This window comes from Chlorocebus sabaeus, chromosome 27, assembly GCF_047675955.1.
Source record: "Chlorocebus sabaeus isolate Y175 chromosome 27, mChlSab1.0.hap1, whole genome shotgun sequence".
Taxonomy (NCBI): Eukaryota; Metazoa; Chordata; class Mammalia; order Primates; family Cercopithecidae; genus Chlorocebus; species Chlorocebus sabaeus.
This window is the reverse complement of record NC_132930.1, coordinates 45,430,729-45,444,120: the sequence shown is the minus strand read 5'-3', so window position 1 is coordinate 45,444,120 and position 13,392 is coordinate 45,430,729. Positions and strand designations below refer to the sequence as shown.

At 51.1% G+C, this 13,392-nt stretch overlaps 1 pseudogene; it reads left to right on the top strand.

The window, feature by feature from the left end:
* Positions 1-11,065: 11,065 nt before the first annotated feature.
* On the top strand, positions 11,066-11,983 carry LOC103246433 (ADP-ribosylation factor-like protein 2 pseudogene; annotated as a pseudogene).
* The last annotated feature ends 1,409 nt before the right edge of the window (positions 11,984-13,392 follow it).

The window sequence follows — 13,392 nt, the reverse complement described above, 5'->3', positions numbered from 1 at the left end:
ACTCTTCTGGGCTGGAACTCACCACACTGGCCACTCCATGTCTAGGGCTGTCAACCCATGCAGGCAGGGTCCATGTTTTGTCCCTTTGTCCCCACAGGCTTGCACACCATCAACTTGACTCAGTGCTAAATGCATGAAGGAACTCATGACCTCAGAGCCCAAGGAAGTGCCTGGGTTAGACCTCCTGGTGCTCTGAGAAGCTCAGCTATACAGACACCACTCTAAACGCCAGGGGACTTTGAATGAATGGGGGCCCAAATGTCACCACCTTTGGCAAAAGCTCTTAGCACAATTAATTTAAGGATCTTGAGATGAGATCGTGCTGAATTGTCCAAGTGAGCCCTAAATCCAGTGGCCAGTGTCCCTGAGTCCAGGGCCCACCCGGGGAAGATGCTCAGAGAAGAGGAGCAGGCCCGCACTGGGGAGGCCCAGGGAACCCACAAGTGGAGTGCAGGGATGCGGCCACAAGCCGGGGAACGCCTGGGGCTGCCAGAGGCTGGGAGAGGCATGAAATGGATTTTCTCGAAGGCCTCCGCAATGAACCAACCCACCTGGCAGCCGGATCCCAGACTTCCGGCCCCCAGAACACACGTCTGCTGTTTGAAGCCACTCTGGTGGTGTTTTGTTCGGCAGCCTAGAAACATGGCACAGATGCTATCAAGTTCAAGTCTGAACTTCTGGGCTTCTGTACCTTAGAAAGGGGCAGACGGGTCACACGGGGAGGTGACACACATGGTGCCCACAGGCCCAGGCCCCGCCCCTGCACCACCGGAACCTCTCTGTGCCTCAGTTTCCTCCCCTGTAAGGCAGGGATAATAGCCACCATCTCCCCCAGGGCTGCTGAGGGGATTGCACGAGAAGGCGCGGGACTCTGAGAACTTCCGGCACTCTGTAACCGGCTGTTACTCTGTTGTTTTTCTTGTCTGGGGGCAGAGAGATGGATGTGCGGACTCTGAAACCAAATAAAAACACAGAGGCAGAGGCCTTCACCACAGGCGAGGAGTGTGAGGGCGTGTTCAGGATCCAGCGTTGAGTTAAAGGGAAGCAAGAAGCGAGGCAGCCGCCCAGGCCACCCCGGCTTCCTGGGCCTGTGAGTGCACGAGCTGAGCTCGTGGGAGCATGGGTGTCTGTCTGCGTCTGCACACCCAGAGACAGGGCAGGAAATTTCTTTCTCTTTGAAAGGCAATTCGTACTCTCCTCATGGTGTTTTTCTGTAGTTTCCAAATATCTGACAGTAAACAGACATTTTTTTGAAAATAGGAAAAGCCCCCTCTATCAAACATTATCAATGAGCCTGTTCTGGTAAGAGCAGAGGGAATTTTCCGTGTGGCAGCAAATTTCACTGGGAAATCCCCAGCATCTCAAGGCGGATGTGGTAAGCCCTGGACACTCTTGAAAGTGGCAGAGTGATGTGCGCTGGGCTAGTGAGTCTGCTCTGCAGAACCCTCGAGGGCAGGCGGTGCCCCAAGAACCCAGACTCATGGGACTCCAAAGCCTTCTCCTTACTCCCTTTTCCTCTTGTGAAAGAAAGACCGAGGTGCCGAGCAGGTGTCGGCTCCTGTGCAGTCCTACGCCCACTCCTTTGGTGCAAACAGGACTGGGGGCAGCTGGAAACCCCAGGCACTAGGGAATCCCACATCAGGCTTAAGGCAGCTCAGTCACTCCCCTCTGTGTGCACAGAGAAGGCTGGCACTGGAGCTTGCCAGGGCTCTTCTGCAGTGGGACATTCACTGCATCATCTTCATCCGTCATCCACCCGGCATTGGTGATGCTGGGTCCCTTGCTGGGTGCTGGTGGCACAAAGTGACCACAGGTGATCTCTGAGCTCGAGGGGCTCCCATTGAGTAGGAGGGACAGATGGGAGGCCCCTCCAGATAGCAAGGACACCATGGTGCTGACGTGATGCTGGGGATGGCAGATGAGTGTGTGTCAGGCCACAGACACTGTGCGGCGCAGCTGCTGGTGGTCTGGGAGCCAGGACAGGTTGGAGCCGAATTTCAGCGAAGCTGCCAGGAATTGAATTCAGTGCTCATGACTTCACTCTGGAGCTACTTCCAGCTCCTCTGGCTTCCTGTGGCGGGGACCCAAAAGGAACTCACACCTATCGGGCCTGACTGCGTGCCAGACACGACGTACGTCATCCTTTCTGATGCTCACAATGGCCGTTTACAGTTACCATGCCCCTCAGGGTTGTTAGAGAGAGGATCAAAGAGGTTCTGCAACCTGTGTGAAGTCCCACACCACCAGCAAGTGGCCATGCTGGGGTTGGAACCCGTCTACACCACTGCAGAGCCCACGGTCATGTCCTGGAGCCATTCTTCCTTCTGTCCGGTCCCACCTGCTTTCAGTACCTATCTTATACATCCCCAAAAGTTTTGTTTTCATCAAACTGTCCTCAACTCATCCCACAACCCACTGGCAGAGGAAGACAGAGGCCTGAGTCACCGGTGAGCCGGCCACTTGGCACCATTTGGCCACTGACTCACCTGTGTCCTTGAGCAAACCACTTCCCTCTCTGGGGTGAGGGTGAGGACTGGAGTGAGCACTCCCCATTCTGCCTGCCCCACATCCTAACCACATTTGCTGGGACCAGAGACATCTCCTTGGGGACTCATCCCTTATAATCACCCACAGTCTTGATGAAATATCAGTGAGCCTTCCCTGGCCTGGCTGGGAGGGGCACACAAAAGTCCTCTTGGTCCCTCGGTGCAGCCTCCCTGGAGCACAATCTGGAGGCAGAGAACACAGAACACAGAAGTCACACTCCGGCCCTCATGCCTCCCTGGGGCCCTGCTCTCACTCTGCTCTCTTCAGACCCTGGTCCTGCAGCACCTCCCTCACCCCTGCAAGGGCTCCAAGTGCTCTCAGTACCTTCTTTGTTAGCTCGAGTCGGCCAGGGTCAATTTCTGTTACTTGTTTTTTTTTTTTGAGACAGAGGCTCGCTCTGTCGCCCAGGCTGGAGTGCAGTGGCCGGATCTCAGCTCACTGCAAGCTCCACCTCCCGGGTTCACACCATTCTCCTGCCTCAGCCTCCCGAGTAGCTGGGACTACAGGCGCCCGCCACTTTGCCCGGCTAGTTTTTTATATTTTTTAGTAGAGACGGGGTTTCACCGTGTCAGCCAGGATGGTCTCGATCTCCTGACCTCGTCATCTGCCCGTCTCGGCCTCCCAAAGTGCTGGGATTACAGGCTTGAGCCACCGCGCCCGGCCTTAACTTCTGTTACTTATAAGTGAAGAACTCTGATGGGCCCAAGGGGACTAAGGTCATTTCTGGATCTCAAGTTCCAGGTAACTTCCTCGCTCAAGAACTTCAGGTGGCTTCCCACCGCCCTGGGATCAGACCCAACCTGTCCTCAGATTCCCCACCTCTGTCCCCACTGCTGCTCAAGCTGCATCGTCACCCCACGCCTGACTGCAGACCTGCCCTGCATGCTCCCGGATGCCGCCCTCTGCTCTCACCACCGTGTCTTCTCTTCTCTCTTCCCCTGGGCCTCCCAAATCTAGTCCATCCCAGGAGGCCAGGGCTGTAAACCCAGGGTTTTGTCTTCCCCGTTTACGTTCCTCCTGGTATCCAGAAACACGTGGCCAATGGTGCAGACAACCAGGCAGGGCGTGGCCCTGGGCAATTGGGCCGGGGTCTGCTCCTCGATGGCCTCCAGCTCAGGGCACATGTCACCTGAGAATTTGCCCTTCCTACAAGCCAAGACCCCACCTCACCCCACCTGCCCAGGTTCCTTCCAGCTCCCCTGACAGCCTCCTTCTATCAGGAAAAGACAGGTCTTCAGTTCCTAGGAGGGTCTCAGCTCCCAGCCCCACTGGCCGCCTTCTCCTATCAGGAAAAGACAGGTCTTCAGCTCCTAGCAGGGTCTCAGCACCCCATTCCCCTGACAGCCTTCTCCTATCAGGAAAGAAGATGACTTCAGGAGCTGGGAGGGTCTCAGCTCCCCATTCCCCTGACAGCCTTCTCCTATCAGGAGAGAACATGTCTTCAGGAGCTAGGAGGGTCTCAGCTCCCAGATCCCATGCCAGACTGAGAGCAGTAGCGACGGATCATGCGGAGTGACTGAAGGCCTGCGGATGGACAGACAGAATGAATGGAGAGTCTGGAAGCAAGCGGCCTGGTTCCTGGTCCAGGAGTCTCCATGGTATCTTTGCCAAGGATCTCCCCGCTCTGCCACTTTCACTTTTCGGTTGAGTCATTCTGTAGTTTGAACGTGTGCCAGACTTCAGCAGTCACGGGAAGAATGACAGCTCTTCTTGGCCCCAGATCTCCCTTTGTCCTCTGCAACCAATTACACTGCACCCGGCTCGGCTAAACCCACTGAGCAAGCTTGGGAAGGGTGGGTGGACGGTCAGTGTTCTGGAAGGATCTCCCAAGAGTCAGCAGAGCTGAGCTAAGGCCCCAGCTCCACCAGCACAAGCAGATCTCCCAAGAAGCTGCGCTGCCTCTGTGTCCCAGGAATACCTGTGCTTTCCTGCCTCTCTGCCTTTGCTCAGGTCGACCTTCCGCCAGACTGCCCTTCCCGTCTCCATCACTGGACCTTTCCTAGCTATGAAAGGGGTCCCGGCCAGAGGTGACGGCCCCTCCTCCCCTCTGTCCCCCAGTACTCGTGTGTGCCAGAAAGACCTGGATGGAGGAGGGGACTTGATCTTTTAACATGGGGCCAGACAACTGATACCCTTTCCTTGATCTGACAGCAAATCTGGGGCAAAAATTCTATTACCCTCATTAATGAGAAAAGTGAGGCTCAGAGCATTTGTCCCCTGTGGCTCAGCAGGTGCCTGGCTGAGGCAGCAAAGGATGGTCGCTGAGCCTGTCTGGCCCCCGCCCCGTCTGCTTTCCCCCAGTCAGTACCAGCCCTCGGTTTAGCTCCTGCTACTTCTTTATCCCACACGTGTTCAGTGGGAGCTGGTTCCCGGGGACCGTGCTGGACGCAGGGCACCCAGAGTGAGATGAGGCTGGCCTTGCTCCTGTGCCTCTTGTGGGATGGTGTTGGAGGTGGAGAGGCCCATGTGTGAACAGGCACAGGTGCGCTGCCAATGCAAGGACAAGCCCCAGCCACAGTGGACAGTTTTGTTAGTTTCTAAAATCACCTCCTTCTCCCACAGTGGCGATGGGGACCTTGTCCTTGGCCCTGGTGCCATTTCTCTTGGCTCTGATTAGCCACTCTTTCCATGTCTCCACGCAGCCGTTCCAGGCACAACTACCGCATGTGCTGGGTTTGCAGGGGACACAGAAATGGCTCCTTTCCTCTGTAGACTTTACTCCCTCACAGGCAACTGGAGGATTTGGGGGGCTACTTTCAGTTTGATGCCTACCATCCCCATAAGTACAGGGCCTATTTCCCTGGTTTACAGCTCTACCCTCAACAAGCCAAGCACAGGGCTTGCCCCAAAGAAGCTGCTTAACACACACTTGCAGAATAAATGACTGAGAGTTGTGGTCTTTGGTCTCCAAGAGTGCACAGTCTAGAGGGATGACAAAATACAGACACATCTCCAGGAGAAGCAGTCGAGCTGGCTGGCATCACCTGCCAGAGCCTGCCAGGGCTGCTGCTGAATTGCTGGGACCTTGGTTCTGGCCAGGCGTGTCCCTCTGACTGGGGTCTGCAGTGGGGAGCTCAGTCAAGGGAGGAGAGAAAACCCAGGGGGCTTCCTGGAAGCAGCTCTTCTGGGCGCCTCCCTGTAGGCTCAGGACCCTGGGCAAAATAAAAACGCACAGCTGTTCAACAAGCAGGAGGAAACCTTTATCCTCCCTTCAGAGCTCTCTCTCTCTCTCTCAAGTCGTCATGGTGTTTTAATTTGCTATTTGATATTACTCTTCCTTGGACGTGGATGCTTACAGGGTGAGGGCAGACACAGGCAGGAACTCAGGACCCTGCTGTGCAATTCAACATGCCAGGCGCCTGATCCCAACTCTGACTTCCCTGCCCCTGAACCCAGGCCCCAGGGCAGAGGGCAGCAGTGATTGTCAGGTGAGGGCAGGAGGCATGGGACAAGTATCAACCTATATCAGAGGCTTGGCAATAAAAAAGAGTCAAACTCTGTAAACTATGTGAAGGGATTTATTCTGAGCCAACTATGAGTGACCATGGCCAAAGGCACAGTTGCAGGAGGTCCTGAGAACAGGTGCCCATGATGGTTGGGTTACAGCTTGATTTTACATATTTTAGAGGGAGAGAAATCACAGGCAGAGACAAAAATCAGTATATGTAAGGTGTACATTGGTTCAGCCTAGAAAGGTGGGACATCTTGAAGTAGGGGCTTCCAGCTTGATACGGTTTGGCTCTGTGTCCCACTCAAATCTCATCGTGAATTGTAATCCTCATAATTAGTCCCCATATGTCTAAGGAGGGACAAGGTGGGAGGTGATTGGATCATGGGGATGGTTTTCGCCATGCTGTTCTCATGATAGTGAGGGAGTTCTCATAAGATCTGATGGTTTTATAAGTGTTTGACAGTTCCTCCTTCACACACCCTTCTCTCTCCTGCCACCATGTGAAGAAGGCCCTTGCTTCCCCTTTGCCTTCCACCATGATAGTAAGTTTCCTGAGGCTTCCCCAGTCACGTGGAGCTGTGTGTCAATTAAACCTCCTTCCTTTATAAATTACCCAGTCTTGGATATTTCTTTATAGCTGTGTGAAAACAGACAAATACACAGGTCATAGGTGGATTTAGAGATTTCCTGATGGCAAGTGGCTGACAGGGTTAAGCTCTGCCTGAAGAACTGAAGTCAACAGAAGGAAATGTTTGTTAAGAGAATTGGGGATGTGGAAGCCAAGGTTCTTGTTATGTAGATGAAGCCCCCAGGTGGCAGGTTTCAGAGAAGAGATGGTCAGTCAGTGTCTCTTATCAGGCCCTGAAAGGTGTCAGACTCTTCTTAGTTAACTCTCTCCTGTATCAGGAAAAGAGTTGGAAAGGGACAAGGATTCTCTACAGGGTGTAGGTTTTCCCAGTAAGAGACAAATTTGCAGGGCCATTTCAAAATATGTATTTGTGGAGGGTAAAATGCTTCGATCTCTTTCAGGACCTGCTATCTGTCACATGATGCTACGCTAGAGTCAGGTTGGAATTTGGTATCTTATTGCTGCAAGGAGTCTGTTTTATCAGCCTCAGGATCTCTGTTTCCATGTTAATGCTGGTCAGTTGTGTCTAAACTCCGAAGGGAGGGGGTATAATGAGGTATGTCCAACCCACTTCTATCTTAGCCTGAACTAGTTTTTCAGGTTTACATTGGAATTCCCCTGGCCAAGAGGAGGGTCCATTCAGTCAGTTTGGGGGCTTAGAATTTTAATTTTGGTTTACAGGCTCCAAGCCCCCAGCACATGCTCCACTCTCCCTCAGACTTTACACACAAGACACAGATTCAAAGATAAAGTACCAACTCCAGGGCACTAAACCCCAGGCCTAGGGGCCTGTTTGTCTATGGCCGAGCCAGCCCTGCCCCCTTCCACCCCTGCCTGAGGCCACTAGCCGGCTAGGGACCACGCAAACCCATCCTGCTGTGGTCACGGGCTTTGGCCTCCCAGAGGACACTTGGACTCCATGGCCCTGGGTCCCGGTGTGGCTCCAGTGACTGTATATAAAAGGAGCTGTTGCCTTCATGAAGAGGGTGCGAGCTTTTTCTTTTTTTGGCGTAGAAGCAATCTGTCTACTTCACCTTTAGTTCAGGTCTTCCAGCCCTGCTGCTGTTGGTGTCCCTTTCTTATTTCCCTTTACCCTGGATCTTTCATTTAATTCTTTGAAAATATGCTATTGGCGGGGCATGGTGGTGTACACCTGTAATTCCAGCACTTTGGGAAGCCGAGGCAAGTGGATCACTTGAACCCAGGAGTTTGCGACCAGCCTGGGAAACATAGTGAAATCCTGTCCCCACAAAACATACAAAAATTAGCCAAGCGTAGTGGTGCACACCTGTAGTCCCAGCTACTCAGGAGGCCAACGCAGGAGGATCACTTGAGCCCAGGATGTCAAGGCTGCCCTGAGCCAGGATTACACTACTGCACTCCAGCCTGGGTGACAGAGCAAAATTTCTGTCTCAGAAAAACAAAAAAAAACAAAAAACAAGAAAAAAAGAAAAAAAGAGAAGAGAAGAAAATCTGTTATTCGTAGTTTTTCTGTTGTTCAGACACTGGTTTATGCTCAGTGCTTCCAGGAATGACCCGCCTGCCCATCTCACCTTCATGTCTGCACCTGCCCTCCACTTATTTAAGGTTCTGCCTCTGGATTTTCACTTTTCATTCTTGTTCTTGCTCTCTCATGCTTTTTACATTCATGGAATCATTGATTTTTACCCAAAATTTTGTGTGGTTATCTCCTTTTTTCAGTTTCTCACTTTGATATGTGAATTTCAAATTTATTTCAGCATACTGAGCTGATTTAACATTAACACAACATTTCCCTTAATTTATCCTAATAGCCTTTTTTTTTTTTTGAGACGAGATCTTGCTACATTGCCCAGACTGGAGTACAGTGGTGTGACCTTGGCTCACTGCGACCTCCACCTCCCAGGTTCAAGCAATTCTCCTGCCTCAGCCTCCTAAATAGCTGGGATGACAGGCATGTGCCACCACGCCTAGCTAATTTTTGTATTTTTAGTAGAGACAGGGTTTTGCCATGTTCCCCAGGCTGGTCTCGAACTCTTGACCTCAGGTGATCCACCCTCCTCAGCCCCCAAAGTGCTGGGATTTCAGATGTGCGCCCCTGCGCCCGGCCACTAAAATCTTTGTTTCAATGTCTATTCCTAACAGATATAACAACAACAAAAAAATGCCTGAACTTCAGCAGCTTCATGTGATGAACTCTTATCTCTCTCCTCCCCAATACTGATGTTCCTGGTGGTGGGGGCAGGGTGCTCTGCTCCACTCAGTCATTTAGGGATTCAGGATGTAGGGACTCTGCCGTCTTATTGTGCGGCCCTAAGTCACACTGGATGATGTAAACTAAAAATTAAATTTTAAGCCCCTCAACCAACTGAATGGGCCTCTCCTCACATTCCAAATTAACCTGAAAAACCAGTTCAGGCCATGATGGGAAGGGGGGGGTCAGACATGCCTCATGTTACCCTCCCCTCTTTGGAATTCAGGCTCAGCTGACCAGCATTAACATTAAAACAGAAGCGACCTTCAGACTTTTTGTAGCAACAAGGCATCAAATTCCAGCCTGACTCTCCTACAGCATCACATGACAGATAGCAGGCCCTGAAAGAAAGTGAAGCTTTTACCCCAAAATATATTTATTTCACGTATTTTGAAATAGGCCTGCAAAGCTGTCTCTTGTGGGGAAAAATCTACATTCTGTAGAGAATCCCTTCCCTTTCCAGGTCTTATCCTGACCCAGGAGAGGTTTAACTAAGTCGGGTACCTTCTTTTTTTTTTTTTGAGATGGAATCTCACTCTGTCGCCCAGGCTGGAGCACAGTGGTGCAATCTCGGCTCACTGCAACCTCTGCCTTCTGGGTTCAAGCAATTCTCCTGCCTCAGCCTCCCAAGTAGCTGGGATTACAGGTGCCCACCACAACTCTCAGCTAATTTTTTTTTTTTTTTTTTTTTTTTAGTAGAGATGAGTTTTCACCATGACGGCTGGGCTGGTCTGGAACGCCTGACCTCAAGTGATCCACTGGCCTTGGCCTCCCAAAGTGCTGGGATTACAGCTGTGAGCCACTATGTCCAGCTACCCTTTTAAGTCTGATAAGAAACATTTACCATCTATTCTCTCTGAAGCCAGCTATCCAGAGGTTTCATCTGCTTAACAAGAACCTTGGTCTCCCCAACCCCTTATGTTAACCCAAACACTTCCTTCTATGGATTCCCAGTTTTTAGATAAATTCTTTTAACCTATCGGAAAATCTTTGAATCCACCCACCGCCTGGAACCCCAACCCCCCATTTTCTTCTAATTGGCTGACTTTCTAGACCAAACCAGTGTACATCTCACAGGTATTGATTGATGTCTTACGTCTTCCTAAAACATATGAAATCGAGCTGTAGCCCAGCCACCTTGGGCGCATGTTCTCAGAACCTCATGGAGCTGTGTCATGCCATGTCCTTAACCCTGGCAAAATAAACTTCTAAACTGACTGAGACCTGTCTCAGATACTTTTTGGTTTACAATGTCAGCATTCAGGTGGTGGAGTGCGAGGGAAGGGCTAAAACACAGCCCTTCCCACCTGCCCAGGCCCCGAGGTGAACCATCGTTCCGGCTCCCAAGGGGGAGAACTCATTACGTGGCCCTACTCTTGTGGCAAGCTGACTGGTTCAGGGGTCTAGTTAGTGTGGGTGTTGCTGCTGTTTATTTATCAGAGACTCTCAGGGCCCAGAGCAGAGCACACCCTCAAGATTCTGTGAGCCCGGACCTCACAACCCCACAGAGACACAAGGCCGTGCAGGAAGGGGGCTGGGGTAGGGCTATGTGGTGACTGAGAGCAGGAACCACCACGACAGACAAGGCCTAATTACCTTGATGAGGCGCCTCTGCTAGCAGTAAGCTTTCATTTTCCTGTCTCACTTTTCCCTGAGGGAGGAATTAATGTGCATTCTTGGAAGGCAGAACAATTACTAACCCCTCTCCTCCTCCTCAGCTGAGGGAATTAAAATAATAACTTCAGTTGAGGAAAATTGGATTAAACTCCGCCCCTGTGGGATTCCTCTGTGGGTAATCTTCTTCCTGATCCAGGAGAGAATTAACTAAGAGTCTGGCACCTTTGGTTTTTTTGTTTTTTTATTTGTTTTGTTTTGTTTTTGAGACAAAGTCTGGCTCTATCACCCAGGATGGAGTGCAGTGGTGCCATCTCGGCTCATTGCAACCTCCACCTTCTAGGCTCAAGTCATCCTCCCACCCTGGCCTCCTGAGCAGCTGAGACTACAGGCATGCGCCAACACACCTGGTTAATTTTTGTTCTTTTTGTTGTTGTTGTTGTTGTTGTTTAGAGATGGTGTTTCATCATGTTGTCCAGACGGGTCTCCAACTCGTGAGCTCAAGCAATCTGCCCACCATGGCCTCCCAAAGTGCTGGGATTACAGACGTAAACCACCACGCCCAGCCAAGAGTCTGGCCCATTTTAAAGTCTGATAAGAAACATTTACAATCCATGGGGCTCCTGACCATTCTGAAGAAGATGAAGCAGAAAGAGCGGGAGCTGCGACTGCTCATGCTTGGCCTGGACAATGCTGGAAAGACAACCATCCTGAAGAAGTTCAATGAGGAGGACATCGACACCATCTCCCCAACGCTGGGCTTCAACATCAAGACCCTGGAGCACCGAGGATTCAAGCTGAACATCTGGGATGTGGGTGGCCAGAAGTCCCTGTGGTCCTACTGGCGGAACTACTTTGAGAGCACCGACGGCCTCGTCTAGGTAGTGGACAGTGCGGACCACCAGCGCATGCAGGACTGCCAGCGGGAGCTCCAGAGCCTGCTGGTGGAGGAGCACCTGGCCGGAGCAACCCTCCTCATCTTTGCCAACAAGCAGGACCTGCCTGGAACACTGTCCTCTAATGCCATCCGTGAGGCCCTGGAGCTGGACTCCATCCGCAGCCACCACTGGTGCATCCAGGGCTGCAGCGCCGTCACCGGGGAGAACCTGCTGCCAAGCATAGACTGGCTCCTGGATGACATTTCCAGCCACATCTTCACAGCTGACTGAGCCACTCCAGATGTCCCTCCACCTAGCAGTCCAGGTCCCCCAACCCTCACCAAACACTATCCATGGGGGCATGGGAGTCAGCCAGCCAAATTGATACTCCCCCTCTTCCACCCCAGCCTGCTGCTGCTACTGCTGCCCGCTGCCGCTCTGTGGATACCCAGCTCCTGTGGCGGGAGGGCTGTGCCCTGGCTGTTTCCCTGGCTCCTGACCTGGCCTTTGGCTACCATACCAAGAAGAGAGGACTGGGCGGGGAGGAGCTGCTACTGCTGCTACCGAGGCTGTGGGCCTCATCCTTCACTCAGCTGTGAAATAAACCACTCCTTGCCCTGAAAAAAAAAAAAGAAACATTTACAATCTATTCTCTCTGAAGTCATGTACGTGGAAGCTTCATCTGCATAATAAGAACTTTGGTCTCCACAACCTCCTACCTTAACCCAGACGCTCCTTTCTATGTGTTCCAGGTTTTTAGATAACCTCCTTCAACCAATTGCCAATCAGAAAATCTTTGAATCTTCTGGGTGTGGTGACTCATGTAATCCCAGTACTTTGTAATCCCAGTACTTTGGGAGGTCAAGGCCGGTGGATCTCTTGAGGTCAGGAGTTCGAGACCAGCCTGACCAACATGACGAAACCCCGTCTCTACTAAAAATACAAAAATTAGCCAGGTGTGGTGGCGGGTGCCTGTAATCCCAGCTGCTTGGGAGACTGAGGCAGAAGAATTTCTTGAACCTGGGAGGGGGAGGTTGCAGTGAGCCAAGAGTGCACTCCAACCTGGGCAACAGATCGAGACACTGTCTCAAAAAAAAAAAGTCTTTGAATCCACCTACAACCTAGAAGCCCCTCCTACTTCCTTTGAGTTGGCCCGCCTTTTGGTCCAGAAAGAACCAAACCAATGTGCAACAAAGCCCAACAGCCAAACAGTCTTTAAAAAAGAACAACATTGGGGCCACATGTAGTGGCTCACGCCTCTAATCCCAGCACTTTGGGAGGCCAAGGCAGGTAGATTGCTTGAGCTCAGGAGTTTGAGACCAGCCTGGGCAAGATGGTGAAACCCTGTCTCTACAAAAAATATAAAAATTAGCCAACATGGTGATGCATCACTGTAATCCCAGCTACTTGGGAGGCTGAGGCAGGAGAATCGCTTGAACACGGGAGGTAGAGGTTGTGAGCTGAGATCACGCCAGTTCACTCTAGCCTGGGTGACAGAGCAAGACTGTCTCAAAAAAAAAAAAAAAAAAAAAAGCTGGGTGTGGTGGTGCACACCTGTAGTTCCAGCTCCTCAGGAGGCTGAGGTGAGACTGCTTGTGCCTGGGAGGCTGAGCCACTGCACTCCAGACTGGGCAACAAAATTGACAGTCCAGAAAGAAACCCATACAGCTATGGCCAAGTAATTTTGACAAGGGTAACACAATCATTTCATAAGAAAAAAAATATTTTTTTAACAAATAGTGATGGAACGAGAGAACATTCACATGCAAAGAAGAATGAATGGGGACCCCTACCTCACATCACATACAAAGATGAACTCAAAACTCTCAAGTCCTAAATGTAACAGCTAAAACTATAAAACTCTTAGAAAGAAATATGGGAGTAAATATTTGTGACCTTAGATCAGGTAAGTTTCTCGGATATTAAACCAAAAGCAACAAAAGAAAAATTTAAATTGAACTTTATCAAAATGTAAAACTTTTGCTGCAAAAGACATTCTCAAGTAAGTGAAACAAGAACACACAGAATGGGACAAAATGTT